At 40.0% G+C, this 16,791-nt stretch overlaps 1 protein-coding gene across 6 annotated transcripts in view; it reads left to right on the forward strand.

Moving 5' to 3' along the window:
• Positions 1-16,791, forward strand: part of PTPRF (protein tyrosine phosphatase receptor type F) — a 380,389-nt gene that overhangs the window by 21,053 nt on the left and 342,545 nt on the right. The window contains exon 1 of one of the 6 annotated variants that reach the window (XM_069023154.1): positions 2,511-2,529. The exons of the other annotated variants lie outside the window; for them this stretch is intronic. The gene's annotated coding sequence lies outside the window, so the exon portion shown is untranslated. Of the gene's footprint in view, positions 1-2,510; positions 2,530-16,791 lie in introns of those variants that run through there. 6 annotated transcript variants of the gene reach the window in all.

The raw sequence follows: 16,791 nt of genomic DNA on the forward strand, positions 1-16,791 counted from the left end.
CAAATATTTACCTAATCATATGCTGAGAAATTCAGGACCTTCAGCCAACTTGAGACCTACCTGGACTCATTGTCTGGCCACAGTATTGAGTTGCTCTGCACTACCTATATATTCTTACCTTGCCAGGTCCTTGCAGAGGTGTGTTTGCAGAACAAGCTCATGGTGTTTTCTGTGGGAGATCCTTAAGCACATCTTCAGCTTTCTGCTGCTAATCTTATTTGTGGGAGTGAACTCTTCTTCAGTGGTTGTTTAAGTCTCTCTTGTGAGTCTGCTTGTAGTATCAGGGCTTTAGAAAGGCTGTTAGAAGAGAGCTTTCAGACATTTACCCCTGTTTTCCTTTTTAAACATGTCCTTGTACTACCGCATACTAGTCTAAATAAGGCTTGTCTCATCCCAGTGGTATTTGCATCCATTTTATTACTGCAGACTTGTCTGATTATTTTTTCTATATTGCTTGCTACCCAAAGTGGGCATATTTAGCTGTTGCATCCCTCTTGCTTGATGTGTTTTTTTTTTTTTTTTTTTTTTTTTTGCATGTTCAGCCAAGGTTTCATTAATCTTTCTTGCTACCAGATCACACTGCAAACCCTGTAAGAATTTCTTGGCTCCTCAGTTTGTCACTCCCACTGAATATTTCTTTCAGATTATTTTCCTGTTGGATGTCTTCGCTGCACTTTCCCAAGGAGAACCTTATTTTTAATTGCCTGCTTCTCAACTTTCTCTGTCCTTGCTGGGGCTTGCAGCTCCTCAATTTAGAATCATCCACAGATTTCAAGAACACACATTTTACTCCTGTTCTGCATCATTAACTAGGATTTTTAAGAGAATATGTAATAAAATTCCTTGCATCCTTGAGAGATGCTTTCGAAGTTTCGGTATATGATTTTCATTTTCTTTTGAAGTTTGTTTCTTTTGTACAATGTTCTGTCCACATCAAAACTGGTTTCTTAAATAATTTTGAAATGGTATAATACGATACAGTCAAGTGGTTTACTGACATCCAAGCGTATTTTTTCTGCTGTGTGCTTGCTATGAACTACAATTCTCTATAAAAGTGATGGGCTGCGTCAGATTTTGCGCATATTCTATAAAGCCCCATTTCTCATTTTGGTTGAGAAAAGATAATCATCTTTGAGGAGTCTCAGGGGCTTGGTTTCTCGTATCTCAATAAAACTATTATTTTTTTGAGAATTAGAATTTGAGAATTAGAATTTGCTTGCTTATATGATAATTTCCATGTGTTTTTTCTCTGTGAAGTTGAGGTCTAAATATGTCTTTCATCTATAGATATTCCTTAAAGGAATTAGTGGCTGTATCTACTAAGTTTCTTTGCTAATTTGTCTTCAATGGCTCAACTCCATAGTATCATTTATTCCAAGGAGTGGCTCTGATATGTATGTCTCCATTTCCTAAGGCGTTTACTTGTAATTATTAATGTCCATTTGTAATGGCTATCAATTGGTACTTTACTGAGGTAATACAGATAAAAGCAAGGAACTGCAGTAATGGGTATTGCCAGGAGTGCTTGCTGAGAATAGCTGTCTGTCATAATTTTGATTTCTCTGGTTTTGTGTATGTTTCTCACTGTAGGTGTCTAAAATTTTGAATTTTTGTGGTACTGTTCATACTTGTCGCAGCTAAGTATCTGTGTGTATACATATAAAAAAGTTTTATAAGTTCATAATTACATTCTAATTGTGTAGTCTTTCCTTTATTTACCCTTTTAGATTTTAGAAGGTGGTTGGTGTAGCCAGCTACTTGGGTTTTAATACCTCCTCCTTCATCATTTATTAATGGCCCAGACTGTCCTTGTAATGGCCACAAAGCATTAGCTCGTTTGGCTTTTATGCTGTGCTTATCTTTCCCTGCAGGCGGTAACTGGCTTTCAAATTCTTGTTAGGGTGTCCTCTTCCTCCTCTTTTGCTGAGACACAAATCTGGTAGTCTCCCTACCTGTGGGATGGAACAATTGATCACATCCTGGTTCTTGTATCCTTGCCTTTGAGAAGGACTGGACTTCCTGTGCTTCTGGGTAATTTTGTAGATATCGTGAGGTTGTTCCAAACTCTAAATTCTTTCTTCCACCTTTACACTCTTAATCCTTTCTTCAACCAGACTTTATTCTGCTTTTAATGCCTCATGGCTTTTTTTAATGCCTCATGGTTCCTCATATGAAACTCCAGGACTCTGATGGACACCTTAAATGATAGTTCCCAGTTCACCTGTGTGCCAAATCGGTGTAATTATTTACCACTAAAACTTGTATTTTCTTGCATCACCATAACTTGCTGTTATTGGCAGGGAGCTGGTTCAGGACAGTTTCCCTTCTTAGGAGTTCTCTCATAGGTCTGTTTGCAGTGCTTCGTGGGCTGTTGCTGCCTAATTTGTGTGTATGTGCATTAAGCAACAAGAAGCCAATCTAATGGAAGCCCTTCTGGTTGAGTGGTTGTGCTGTGAGTGTTCTGTTGTTTGGGCCAGGAATGTTTTGTCATCTCCCATCACCCAGTCCAGAAGCCTGCTACGAACATCGGTACTCTTGCTCCTTTCTTCTCCCTACTGTTAGTTCCTTGCTTTCTCTCTTGCATTCTTTCCTTAAACAAACCAACCTTTTCCTGTGTCTACAGTTTTTATTCCTTTGTAGTTGGGTAGAACTGCTTTACCTTGTCTTTCGTAGCTCAGATTTCTTTTGATAGTGGAGTGCTGTAGTCTTGCTTAGTCATAATGTGTTTCTTTGCAATTCTCATTTGTATCAACTCTCTCAGTTCTGTTGCTTTCTGGGTTACTACCTTTTATTGGATACATGTGTTGGCTTATTTTTTTCTGCTTGTGTTTTTATGGTTGAAACGGATATATTTTTTTTCTTTCCTGCCATAATATATAATCTCATAGTCTCTGATGGTAGCTTTCTGTTTTGTAGACTCTCTCAGAAAATGTAATTGCAAAGTTTATTCCCATCTTTTTATTAAATAAGATACTTAATACAGCCAGACAAAATTCCAGTCCCTGTGGCAATGTACTGAACATATTTGTCGGCGTGTAGCATAGCTAACTATTTTAGTCCTTCAGCCATTCTTCAAACCACATCATGGACTTGGCAGTTACAGTCATGCTGCTTTGGAGCTATGTTTTTGGGAGGAGATTTTCTCCCTTTGTCCCTATCTATTCCAAGGAGTACTTTATATGGTGATACCCACTTCTGCCATGGCAATGAACATATAGGTTCAAAATTTTCTTGTGGGGTTTTTTTTGTATGTGTGAAGCGCTAAGCTTGGTAGCCTAGAGTTAAAAACTTCTGGTTTCTTTGGGCCAACATGCAGCCCCCAAGCATTTTCTAGCTAGCCTTACAAACTAGAAATGACCAGGAGTGTTCTGCTGTTCATAATTAACCTCTTTTGGTGGCTGCTTTTCTTTTTAAGAAAAAATGCTACCCAGTCATGAAAATACAGAAGGGACAAAAGAAGGGGTTGTGATCAATAGGAGATTTATGTGATCTGCTGCCTGAGGATGCACAAACTGCAGTGGCACTGACCTGCTGTGCCCAGGGGAAGCTTGGAAGCTGAACTTCCCTCTTCTAAGAAGAAATCAAAATTAGCAATTTTTGCTCAATAAGAGAGAAAGGAGGAGATTTACAGTTAAATGCAATGGACCTCAGACTAATTCTGTGTGGAAAATTGTGCCTTATGTTAAGGCTTGTAAACATAAATTATTTTTTCCAAGCACTGTATTTTTGCTTCCAGTACTTAAAAAAAAATTAATCAAATTGCTGAACTTAGGAAGGTATTTGTATACCACCTGAATTTGGAGTTAGTAGAAATATAAATCAGCTGTAGCTCACTCTACATCTGCAGACAAAACAGTATCGGCCTGGTTTACTTAGTGAATTCCATTTGTGACCTCAGTCATACACAGTTAAGCAATGAAAGATTTATTTTTTTCTTGTAGAAGATGGAAAGTTCATTTTTTATTGTATACGAATAGCATATTCTTGAAAGATGATGAGACTATTTTGACGTGTGGTAGATAGATCTATGCTAAATCCATCAGGTTTAAAGTACAGAAAAATATGTACAGATAAACCTTGTCCATTTCTTGTGAACCCTTTGAAACACTTAAATCTTTTAAGAGTCACTGTTGCATACTTTGGAGCTCAGTTTCTGTCCAAAGTCTACTGGGACAAGTTGAAAGAAAAAAAATCAGTAAGTAATCAACCAGGCTTCTGCTTGGTGTCAGATGTAGAACTAAAATTGAAAAGTGTGCGTGCATATGCACGTACATGTACACACACTGAAAAAGGCAATAAAATTTGTGTGGATACTTTTCCATATAACTACTTTTTTCAAGTCTGAAGCATCGTTTCAGAAGCAAATGGATGTTTGCTGGCATCAAGTGATCAGTAAGAAACAGCATTTCTCTAGAAAACAGCTGGGAAACAGGAAAGCAGGCAAAAATACAAACTGCTTCTGTAAATTGTGGGAAAGAAATTAATTCTGTTACTCTTTCAATAACCCAAGCGCATATATATATAGATTTTTTTTTTTTTTTTTTTTTTCTCAAGTGAATGGTATCAAATATTGATAGTAATTTTTTAGTAGGTGTTTGGTATACCAAGTCTGGTCAAAAGGTGAAGAGCAGATCAGGTGAGATACCTGAAATTAAGATTGTTTTATGGTTTATTATTGATAAATGTGATCTCTATCATTTGCTTTTAGATAATCTGTGCATTTCAGCAGTCCTATGGTAAGGATTTCTCTCTCGAATGGATTTAGCCAGTTTACAATAGGCAGCTTGCATAGTCATACAAAGCCCAGGTGGAAGAGGTGGTTTAGGCATAGCAGAAAGTCTTGCTGTGAAGCCTAGTTTGTAAAGGAGATTTTGATATGGAAGCAGGCTACATTGCCTGCAAACATTTAGCTCTCTGCTTGAATGAATATGTGTATAATGTATGCAGGACCATACCATACAGGCTTTTCAGAGAAAAGCTCCAAGTGTTGATTCCATTATGTTTACTGGGGTGTTGTGGGGTGGATGCTATCTGTAAAGCTCACAAAAGGACAGTATTTGGAAATGTTGCCTTGGAGTTAATTAACCAGGGCTTTCCCCTGGACTACAGCTGTTGTTTAGCTGCATGGAGAGGGCTTTCCTGCAGTCATCAGTCCGTCTTGTCAAGTTTTGCAGAAAACGGAGCAGCAGCTCACTGGGGGGGCTGTGTGGTTGTGATGGTGGAGCAGATGCTGAAGCGTGGCTGGAGCATGGCGTGGGGGGCATTGTGGGCAGTGTGGCTGCAGGCCCCAGCCCTGCACACTGCTGGGGGCCTGCAAAAATGTGGTGGTTGTGTGTTACTGGGGGTTACACGCGCACTGGCGTGTGGATGACACGCCTGTTACTGAACATGACGCTTGAAAAATGGGTGACTCTGAACTGTGTCAGCAAATCCCAGGGTTTGAGAACTGAGCTTTAGGAAAAGTGTAAGGATACTGCAAACATTGTCTGGCCTAGATGGCTTATCTCTCTTAAAATACGTGCTATGTTGATTTTTGTGTGAATTATTGTAGCATAGCCAGTTGCCTATATCCATGTGGCCACTAACACTGTGAATGAACATAATCTACCTGGCAAGTTATGTAATGATATTTTAAGTTTGTGATTTCTGTTGTTTAGGAACGTGGCACAGTTTCTGAAGTTTGAACTGTTTTTCTTACACTTGTTAATGTGCAGCTTGTGGTTTGTGTCCCTCTTCCACCTGCAGCCCACAGTGAGATGCTTCTTCCTTCCTCATATTCCTCGCCCTCATGTTGCATCAGTGAAAGAAAGAAAGAAAATGCCTGACAAAGGAAGGCATATTTCAATTGTACCTTAGTTCTGTGGTCTGTAACCTCCATCTGTTCTGTGATTGTAGAGATTTGGGGACAAGGAATTCTTGGGGTGAGTAAATCTTCTCTTTTCTTTTTTGAAGCTGGAAAAAAAATTATATTTTTGAGGTTTTTTTCCAGTCCAATAACTTGGAAGGATTAACTTTGCACTCTAATAAATAAAACAGCCAAGCAGATTTTGTCCAAACGTTTCTTCACCAGACTTAAATCCTAATCCTGGACTAAAATCTCACAGGCTTGTAGTAAAATTGTTCCAGACTAAAACTTGGCAAAGTAAAAAATCTCTGAAAGCAGGGTTCACAATGGAAATGCTGATGCGAGCATAACTGGAGCATTGCAAACGCGATGCCATAAGAACAGCTTTGGATATTGCTCATGAATAGCTTAGAGGTAAAAGGATTAACACTTCTTAATGCTGCTTTGAATGTGCTAGACTTTTTGCTTGCTGGACTCAACACAGATATTCTGTAGTGTACGTAGGCTCCATATATTCGCCTTTTATTCTGATCCCTTTATTCCCCCCTAGCTGAGAGTCCTTTATTGCTGCAAACAGAAGCCTTTGTTACCTCGAATTTCCTGCATCACCTATCAGGATCTGTCAGGAGACAGAAATTAATACCAGGAATAACAATTTGAGCTCAGTGTGTAGCTATTTTATTTGCAGACTAAAGGAACTTTTGCACATTCTGGATTCGAAGAGGAGGAGGCATGGGACTGTTGGTGAAGAAGAGCATGCATGCTTCAGTGAAGATCTAGTTCTGTGGGTAAAAAGCCCTGTTAAAAAAAAATCCTGAAAATGAAATGCCTTTTATTTTGATGGTGTCACTGAATTTGTGCCTGCAGATGTTTGGGTTTCTTTTTGCTTATAGCTAAAGCATTCTGAAGTGAGCATGTGTTTGTGTACACTCTGTAAATGTTGATAGGTTTACAGCCTTCTCTCTTGGAAGATTTTCATCATATAAAACTTAATGCTGCCACCTCAGCCTGTTCATTTAGACATGGTTACCTGTTCCTGTGAAAATGAGAGCTGAGAAAATCTTGTTGGTGGTCAATTAAATCAGCTCGGGGTTGTGTGTGTGTGTATTTATGTAAGCATGCACATGCCTGCATATGCATAGATACATAAATATCCTATTGCGGTTGCCATAGTCACACTCCTGCTGAGCTTTACACCAGCAAGTGTGCAGGGAGGTGTCAACGAAACATGATGTGTTTTAAATATAATCTGAACCATCCAGCAGCAAATCAGATGTTTATTAAAGGTCCCTTTTCTCCACCAAGCTTTCACTTAATTTGCTTTCTCACAAAAGGGAACAAACTTGAAATACTTCAGTGGTTAAGCGAATAGTATTTTATAACAATGGTAATATGCATGATTAAAGATAAAATACAAGGGCTCTGGCTGGTGGTTATTTACAACAGGCATGGCCCTCAGACAGCAATGGTAAGAAAAGTGAGTATATAGTAACTGTTAATCCACTTGACAACTGATAACAATAGAAATTGTGCTGGCAAGAAAATAGAGGTCTTGCACAAAAGTGACATTATTTTCTTTGACTTCTTTTTTCTTTGGTTTTTTTATAAAACTAAGATAAGTGTATATATAGATCAAAGTAATTTGAAATACATACCAAAAAAACCCTGCCATGATTGCTGTAATTCATGTTGTTGATACTCCTTGCTGTTACAGAACTTATTGTCTTGGCCATTTATTATGGGTGGGTGTCAGAGATTTTGATGTTGTTAATGCATTTAAGTGTGCTATGGTACATGCTGTGTGTGGTGCTGTATATGTAAAAACTAAGAACATCATGGTAGTCTCTAATTTCTTTGGCTTTGAAAATTACCAAGTAAAAGAATAAGCAAGAAATATACATAGTTAAAATTCACAGTGGAAAGGAAGATCCTTTAGGAAGATTTGAGTTGGTTTGGATGATTATTAAAGTTGCTGGTTAATATTTTTAATATAACTTCTGAAGCAGCTTTTATCAAAAGATCTAGGTGCATATTACAGGCTAGTTTAGACTCATAATATCCTTGTGGTGAGCTGGGCAAGTATTTTCAAGAAACTGGTGTCCAGAGATGGTTGCCATGCTTGCCTGTGCTAATTTGGAAAGATGGGTCTTGTTTATGCTTGAAGTGAATGCAGATTAAGGTAGGGTGTAAGCACAGTAGTCATTTCTGATTAATTAAATGTGCAGAAATTCTTTCTCTGAAACAAGAGTGTCTTGTTTCTGGTTAGCATATCCTCTTTGAAATGACACTCATTACAGAAAACTGCCCACTCGTGGCTTTAATAAAGAGCTGTTGTGTGAGCAGGAAGGTCCTGGTTACTGAAAGAGAACGTGGGGTTTCTTGCTCTTGGTCCTTGGACCTGTCTGCTGGACCGATTGGTCCAACAAGTGGTCAGACAGTCTCAGGGGATCAGTGGCCACAAGTCATTGGAACAGAGGTTTACCAGTTATTCCCAGCATTTGTCAGGCGATGTGTCCCAAGCCTGGGAGGTGTGGTGCCCCACTGTTGTATTAACAAGCCATTAACAAAATCTAAGGGACTCCATTTTGTGTGGGATGACCTGGAGTGTTGCAAGGGAGAAAAGCCTGTATTTTGTAGTTGCCGTAGTGAAACCCTGCTGCAACTCTACCCTTAATCCATTTTCTGAAAACCGAGGAGACTTCCCAGCTGTTTTTCTGTCCCTCACTATTGTCCTGGGCTAGTGAGATCATCTGAAATATGAGTTAATGTTGCTGTTTATTAGGAAGTTATTTTCCTTGTCTCACTTGTTATTCAGTGTAGCCAATGTCTTGTTTCTGGGTGGAATTTCACAGCCCTAAAAGAGCCTGTTCTGATCATGAAAAGATGTGCAGTTGTTGCTTTCACATGAAGATGTTGCATAAGTCCTTGTCTGTCCAGGTGTCCATGCAGGTACTTAGATACAGCAGCAATACAGGCTGTTACAAGACATGTGTAGTTATTGATGGATTTTTATCCTTAATAAATTCCTGTTGAAATAGGATAGTAAAAGCCCCACTTCTTACATACAGAAACAGGAAATCTGGTAGATGAAATAACTTGTCATAGAGTTTTCAGCTGAGCCAAGAATGAAATGAAGATGTCTTAAGTCACTGCCTGGTACTAGGTATGGTAGTTTCATTGTCACTAGTTAGTGTAATACAACTCGCTGGTGTATATACATCCATTTTGGGGTTTTTTTGGCCTTATTTGGAAAAGATCTGATTTAAAATGGGGGAGGGCATGGTTGGTTTGCAGAAAATTGCATGGCTTGAATGAGCATATGAAGGTCCTTTCCTAAATGTGTCTTCAGGAGAACATTCTCTGTGCATGGTTGGTTGATGAGATTTATTAAATGTCTATTTAAAAAAAGGCTAAATCACAAACAAAAACAGCCTAACGCAAAACTTCTTCCTCTCCTTTCAGTAGTCTTGTGTTCAGTTTTGCTGGCAGATGTGCTAATTTGAGTGTGGTGTCAATCACGTGTGGGACATTCACAAGAACCTCCATTGATGCATAAATTAAAGGAGCCTTTCACAGTGGTGTCCTGTGGTGGTCTGAAGTAGTGAGGTTTAACACACAGCTGTTCCTGGGATGCAACCTGAGACCATCCCTATGGCGGCAGAAAGAAAATGGAAGTAAAAAAGGGAGAGCAGTGGGCTTTTTGGATGTCCAAAGATAGTCAGATAAAACACTTGGGGAATAGTACATTATAAATTACTACTTCCCTGGTTTCTTGAACCCTGTGAGTGACAGGTCAAATCTGTCTCTGGTGAAAGAGCCGTAACGCACGTAGAACTGAGGGACTGGGAAAAAAAAGCAAGATGAGTGGTTCCAAAGGATCTCACCATTCTTCTGGTTGAGTGTCAGATGTTTCCTAGAGCAAAGCAAGAATTTAAACACCATTGGCCCTGCTGGCTTGCTGCCTCTTGCTTTTGCAGGTTTGGCTTCTTTGGCATTTAGGTTTACAGTGTGCTGTTATGGTGCTTGTGCCAGGCAAAAGCAGCCCCTCTGCCCGTCTCCTGAGCAACATGAGGAGCAGCATTGAATGTCAGTTACCATGGGTTGGACATGGTGGTCCTAAATTTTAGTGATGTCAATTGCTATGGGAATTGATTGACCTGAAACGTTTTACTTCAGTCTCTAACTGTCTATATAATGGGGAGAATAAAACTGATATATTGTATTTTAATGTTAAAAATTGTAGGGAAATATTCTGTAAGTGTAAAGCAATTCATAATTCATCAGGGATAAGTGAGCGCCTTGCTTCTGTGTTCTGAAGTGGGCATTGCTTGTTCATGCTGTGGTCTGTTTGCTTGTAGTCTTTAGTACTTGTTTGATCACTTAAGCAGCTCATGACAGCACCCTTATAATACAGGAAAAAAGGCCAGTTTGAGGAGCCCTCGTATAATGTAAAAGATTACAACTAGAAAATACTACGTAGCACTTTGTCCTTACAAAATCCTGCAAAACTATTTCCAGTGATGTCTGTGCACCAGGATCAGTGGCAGCTTACGTGCGAATGGAAACGGCTTTTGCTTTGCGGATGTTCTGCTTGGAAGGAACCGTGTCTCCTGGGCAGTGCTTGGTGTGATGCTGGTGTCTCTGGAAAATTCAGGAGGTTTAGTGTCTCAAGTGTGCAATGAGAATTACATTTTGAAAGCTTTCAGCATTGTTTTTCCTCTGATTCCTGAATACAGCTAAGGACTTTAGGTTCCTGGGTTGAGGGAAACTTTTTTATATAAGGAATAAGCTACCTCTGCTCCTCAGGCTAGTTAGGGTTCGAGGTTTTCCATTCCAGTTTTGAGGCTGAAGCATGGTTAAGACTTGTCTGTGTTGATGGGGGGTTCTGGTTTATCCCCATGGTGGCTGTCCTTAATGTGGGATAATCAGCATGCTTGCAGAGCAACTGTGCAATAGTGAGTCTGCTGGAGCAGTAGGCCCAGTTTTTTCCACCACACTTCTTGTGCAAAAGCCTGTCCAGTGACCTTACAGGTTGCTGAGGTAGAGGTACAATGTTTTTCCTGCAGTCTTCATTGCTGTGGGCGACTCTCTCAAATTGAATTTTCTTTTCACTGCCACACATTGCTTAACAGTATCTACAGGATGTGTTACTAATTGCATGTTTTCACTGTGGTAGCATAATTGAAAGCAAAAGTTTCCATTGTAATAGAGTACAACTTGCCATGTGTAATACTTTTTCATGCTGACATTACATTTTAAGGAGTGTGGAGAAGCCAGTTTGATACCGGGAGAAGCTGGAAGTCCAGGTAGTTAGCCAGCTCATACTGTAACTTAATATTCACTGAAGGCCTGAGGTACACAGGAGATTAATGTAAAGAACTAATTTTGTAGAGCTGAGATCCTGCAGGTGCTCTGGTGACATTGCTTTTCACAGTGCAGGTTCTTTAGTTTTCGTTTGGTCAACAGGAGATAATCAGGGGAATGCAGGACCAGTAAAACATAAAACATCATGGACTCTTGGGGTCTTGTGACACAAAAGTGAAGAAGCCTTTACAGAGTGATAGAGAAGGGCAGTCTGGATTGAAAAGGTTAAAGTCATGGACTCCTGGTTTTTTTTTTTTTCTTCACATTACCTGAGTGTCTTTGTTTCAACAGGTACTTTGTTGGCACTGGTTTAGAAAACAGTAAGGTCATAGCCATATTGAACTTCAGAGGATGATTTTTGCTGTCTTCATCTGCCAAGTTTTAGTGAAAGAAGTCTCTTCTTGTCTTTCATCCTGTGTTTGACTCTTTCAGAGGAAAGCCTTGCTCAGCCAGCAGGGTACATCACATTGTGTTACAGTTGCTGGAAGATGAGATTTGAGAAGATATCTCAAATGTGGCAAGAAATGGAGGTGTAGTGTAGTGACCGATAACAGAGAATCAGATAATGACTGCTGAACTGAATAACAAGCAGGCTTAGCTGACTTTTACTTGTTAATGTTCAAGAAGTTGAAGTGAAAGAGAAAGAAAATTGATCCTATTCCTCTCCATTGCTCTTTGCATCCTTCTTTGTTCTGTAGTACCTCTAGAGACTCCTTGGGGCCATGAGTCAGTCTGTGTTGGGGTGATAAGTAACTCCAGGCTAAGAATTATTCTGTGTTACATTGAAGTTGAGGGAAAATGCTTCAGTATTTCTGTCTGTAGGTGCTGTGTTGATTTGTGCTGGTCTTACCCTGGCAGATTCAGATAACTGCTGGTTGGTTGATGCTTTGTATTATCTTGGCTCTTACTTCCTATTCATGACTTGTTATCCCAGATTGGGTTTTTCTATGCCCTTAGTTCTCTCAAAAGACTCTTAAATATCTTGTCAGGCATGTATTTGATGAAGTGAAAGCAGCAGAGCAAGAAAAGGTTCATGTGATGTAGCTGTTGGGAATTCAGCATCCTTACCTGAGGAGGATGCCAGGCTGCCCAGGAGGTGGACCATTCGATGACAACCTGTTTGCCCAAGCATGCATCTACTGCCGCTATAGGAAGATAGATCTATCCCCCATAAGCCCTTAACACAAATGTTTATGCATGTGTGAAAGGTGCAGATGCACACATGGGTGGTAAGGGCTTTGGTAAGCCTAGGCACAGCAATTGCTGCTCTACTTGGTTGATGATGACTTGGCTTCCCTGTAAAAGGACCTCACTGTGCTAATCGTGCATTGTGGCACCTGTCACCTGGCAGGTAGGTGTTAAATACTGCATTCAGAGGGGGTTATCACCAGCTGCTCTGCGCTGGCTGTAGAAGAGGAGGACAAGTGAAATTTCAGCTGCTCAGTAGGGGAGGAGTAAAGGGAAATTCACTAACACGGTTGTAAAGTTCAGGAGCAGCACTTCAGGAATCCTTTGGGATGTATCATTAATGTTTGCATTTTGGATTTCATATTTGAGATGGATTTTGATGTAGAACTCACAAAGGGGAGGTGTGCAGTTAGTTCAATGTTACATCATTTGAATCAATGGAGGCTGTTAATTGTTGCTATCTAGTTGACATGACAGCGTGTTAGATCAACATGAATTGTTCTGATGGGCTGTGAGGTTGTGGACTTGGCTTTTTTAAGGTACATTGTTATAGACTGGACCACTGGGTGACATGGTTGGAATTCTGCTCTTGTGTAACTGTTACCTGGTTGCTGTTGTTTCTGTGTGTACAGTAAGCAATGTCTTGAATTCTTTGAGAAGCTCATTTTGTGGCACATAATAAAGCAACAACTTGAGTGTTAACAGAAATCTGGAGTGTTATGTGTGTGTGTAAGTTGCTGCTACTGTAATATTTTTCAAAGCTATGCTGAAAAAGGAAAAAACAAACAGCAGTAAACATGGATTGCTATCATGGGTTTATCCAACCTGAGACAACTCTCCAGCAGGCTTTGCTTGATCTAAGGCTGTTTATACAAACTGAGTATTTTGTAACTGTGTCATCTTGTGAGTTATAGGCCCTACAAATTAAAAGCTACTTTCGGCATTGCTCCAATGACTCTGCTGGTGGCTCGCTGGAGAGCAGCTACAGTGAAAGGACTAATTTGCCCACAGCATCTTCTCTCCAACATTATGGCCTGTGTTTATCCCTGAGAGCGGTCCTGGCTTCTGAAGTACTGTACCAGTAGACATGTGTTGCCCATGCAGTGATGAGGAAAACAAGGGTAATACATGCTGCAGGGTGTTTTCTGTGCATCTGCCTGGTTTTATTTTTGCCTGATATATTTATACACATGTGCTATCTTCCCAGTTTAGCTCTAATGCCCTCTAATTCTGGGTATGCAGTTGTAAAGAAAGCAAAAATCCATGTAGAGGGAAAAACATGGACATTTAAAGCTTTGTAGTGTATGAGGAATTCCCAAATCTTCAAGTGTTTTGCATGTTTAAATGAATTAATGCTCCCTATGAAAGTGTTCCTGCTGATAAGTAGGAAATAAAACTTTGGCTTGAGAACTGTGGCAAAATACAAGGGAGACTCAAGCTGTCTGATTGTAGACTTTAAATATCCAGAATGATTCATCCTGCTTTTTTGTTGTCCAAACATGTAGTTAAAAATTACCCTGTATTTTAAGTAAATTCAAGAAGGGTTACCACAGAAATGTGAGAATAAACTTGAATGACAAAACACTGAATTATTTTCAATTTCTCCTTTATAAGACTGCTCTTACAGTCAAAGAATAATTCTAAGTGACCTGCAGTGCTATCCAGAAGGAGTTTGTAATTTTCAGCTGAGTTGATGCTGAGGATTTAGCAGCTGCCTAGGCAAGAAGAGTGGGCGACATAAGCAAATTGTGAAAATTGGCAGAATGTGGCTTGGATGGCTACTTATTAGATGAAGACTGGTGTGCACAAGACAGTCTAAACAGACTGCTGATAAATTAGAATGTACCTACCAAGTAGATACCAAAAAGAAGCGACAAGTCTAGGCACTCGTATCTCAGTTTTTCTTAACTGGTGGTTAGCAGTCAGCTTAGCCTTTTTATAGCATTATTTTCAACATAGTATTTTTGCCCTTCCTCAGTCTTTGCTTACTGAAAGTAGAGGACACATGGGAGGAGCAATAACCCTGTGTTTCTGACTGAGGAAAAATAAGAGAATTGAGTATCTAGAACTTGAAAATAATCTGGCCATACTGCTAACTGTTGCCACATCTGGTACGTAGTTACGGCATTTACTCTGGTACTAAAAGCCCAAGCACCTTTGGTCATCATGGGTAAATGTCAGTTTCTGTGCAGCTGAGAAGTAGCACTTTCCTCCCCTTGAACTACCTGGAAGGGGTGAAATTGAGAGCAAAAGGCACCACCTCCCTTCCTTCTCTCATCCTGTCCTGATTACAGACAAGATGGGAACTCACAGGTATTATAGGAGATGTCCTCTTAGACATAGCCCCATGAGCAATCTGATCTCTCCTCTGCTGATCTCCCAAAAGCTTGAGAAGAGGAAAAGAAATGAGAAGAACTGCATTGCTAAGTTGTGTTTTGGTCTCTGAAAGAAAGCATAGCTGACAAGGAGGGATTATGCAGGGTTATCTGTAGGGTATAAGAGGATGAGAAAACTGCTCCAGCATGGCTCTTGTATCTGTGGTGAGCACAGGATGGACCCTACATCAACTCATTTTTAGCCTCTCGTGTAAAAGTAATTCCCCTATTGCCACTTCATAACTTAGGGAAGAATTGAACTTCGTCATCAGCTGTGGCTTTTAGGTGGGATAATAACTAATTTTCATTAACCCCCTGGATGCCTCAATGAGGATTTCTGAGCCACAGGTTTAAGTGGTTTGGTAGATCTTGGCACTCCACGGGGGAGTGGCGGCTTCTTCCTGCTTCTCCAAGTAAGAAGGGGAGATCAAAGAGCTCTCTATCTCATGTTTTCTGTCTTGGCTTTTTTCTATCTCCCTTCTAAACTTCAGTGTGTTTTGCAGTAAATCATATGAAATCTGTATACATCAGTATCCCTGTGTAAGTAAGGAAATCTGTTTTGAGACCTCTTATGTCCTGGGTGTGAAGTGACCAGAGCAAGGGAACTTTAGAAGACCAGGTTTCTCAGGTGGTGTAGCTGCTGTGTTTTTACTGCATTCAGTGTGAGCAGATGTCTGGGAGTTGCTTTGACCTTGCTTCTGGGCAGCTTATAAATAGGGAATAGAAATAAATTATTTCTTCAATTGTCATTGTAAGTGAGCTATTAAACAGGGAGTCTACAGTTTGTGAGAAATGCAGTGATGGGTGGACAATAAAAGTAAAACTAGTGAGGGGAGAAGAGGTTAGGAGCTCAGAATGCTACTTGGGTAAGGGTTTTGAATTGGAGCAGCAAAACGTCTGAACCTGGCATATTTTTTAATGAAGAGAGATCTGTTTGTGACGACAGGATGACTAGGGAGGAAAAAGCCTTAGATCTCTGTGGAGTGATCCATGAGTCAGAAATTGCTGACACTTGGAGAAGCACTCCTTGCTCAGCTTCTACTCCACTCTTGTGCTTTCTCTCTTTAAATGACCATGCAGTGGATTGAGAGACAAATCTGAGTAGCACTTGGTCCAGTTCTTAAAAAGGACACCTATCCATGTTAAGTCTCAGCTGTCCTGGTGAGCATTAACTCATCTCCTGCTTTCTGAGTTTGCAGACTCAGCCAAGGCACAAAGAATTGAATAACCCCTGAAGAATGAACTCCTTTGTTGCCCACTGAGGCATAGCTGTGGCATTGTTTTCACCACAGGCAGGACAGTGAGTAATAGCGTTGCAGCTGCTTCACTGAGCTTTGTGCTGGAGGATACTTTAGTCTCCTTGGACTTTTCTTTCCAAAACCATCCACGTGTGGAAAAAGATGAAATACATTTGTAAGCAAGACTTCATTACTTTTTTTGTAAATGTAGGAAAACTGAGAGTCGTACTGTGGATAAAAAATAACACACTCAGACTTCACTCTGTAGAAATTTGTAGGTGTGTGGCAGGAGTCAGCGCTAACTTTTTTCAAAATAAATTTTCAACATATGAATGGGGCTTTCTTCTCATCCTGTGTTCTGCATCTGGTGTTACTAGTTTGGGCAGAATTTTACCTCTGTTCATCAAGGAGACAGCCCTTGCCTAGGCAGCATTTAGCACTGCTTCGTTCTCAAAGCCCAACAAGGAGCAGACTGCTCATTACATTGCCTCAAAGCATTTACCTCACAGCATTCCACTTTTATGTTTGATGTTTAGTAGCACCAGCTACCTTCAAATATGTTTTTGCATTGCTCTCTATTCAGTCTGCCAAGAACTCTTGTCCAGTAGAATTTAAGCTACCTTTTAAGTGTAATTTAGACATAATTATCTCACCAAGATTGTATCTATTGACAGCAAGACTATATTAATCAAGGACTCCTTTTAAAAAACTTGCTCAAGTGGATTCTTCTCTGTTTTTCCAGACTCAGTTTTATATGATGAAAATGATAAGTATTCAGTGT

This window comes from Aphelocoma coerulescens, chromosome 8 (assembly GCF_041296385.1).
Source record: "Aphelocoma coerulescens isolate FSJ_1873_10779 chromosome 8, UR_Acoe_1.0, whole genome shotgun sequence".
Lineage (NCBI taxonomy): Eukaryota > Metazoa > Chordata > Aves > Passeriformes > Corvidae > Aphelocoma > Aphelocoma coerulescens.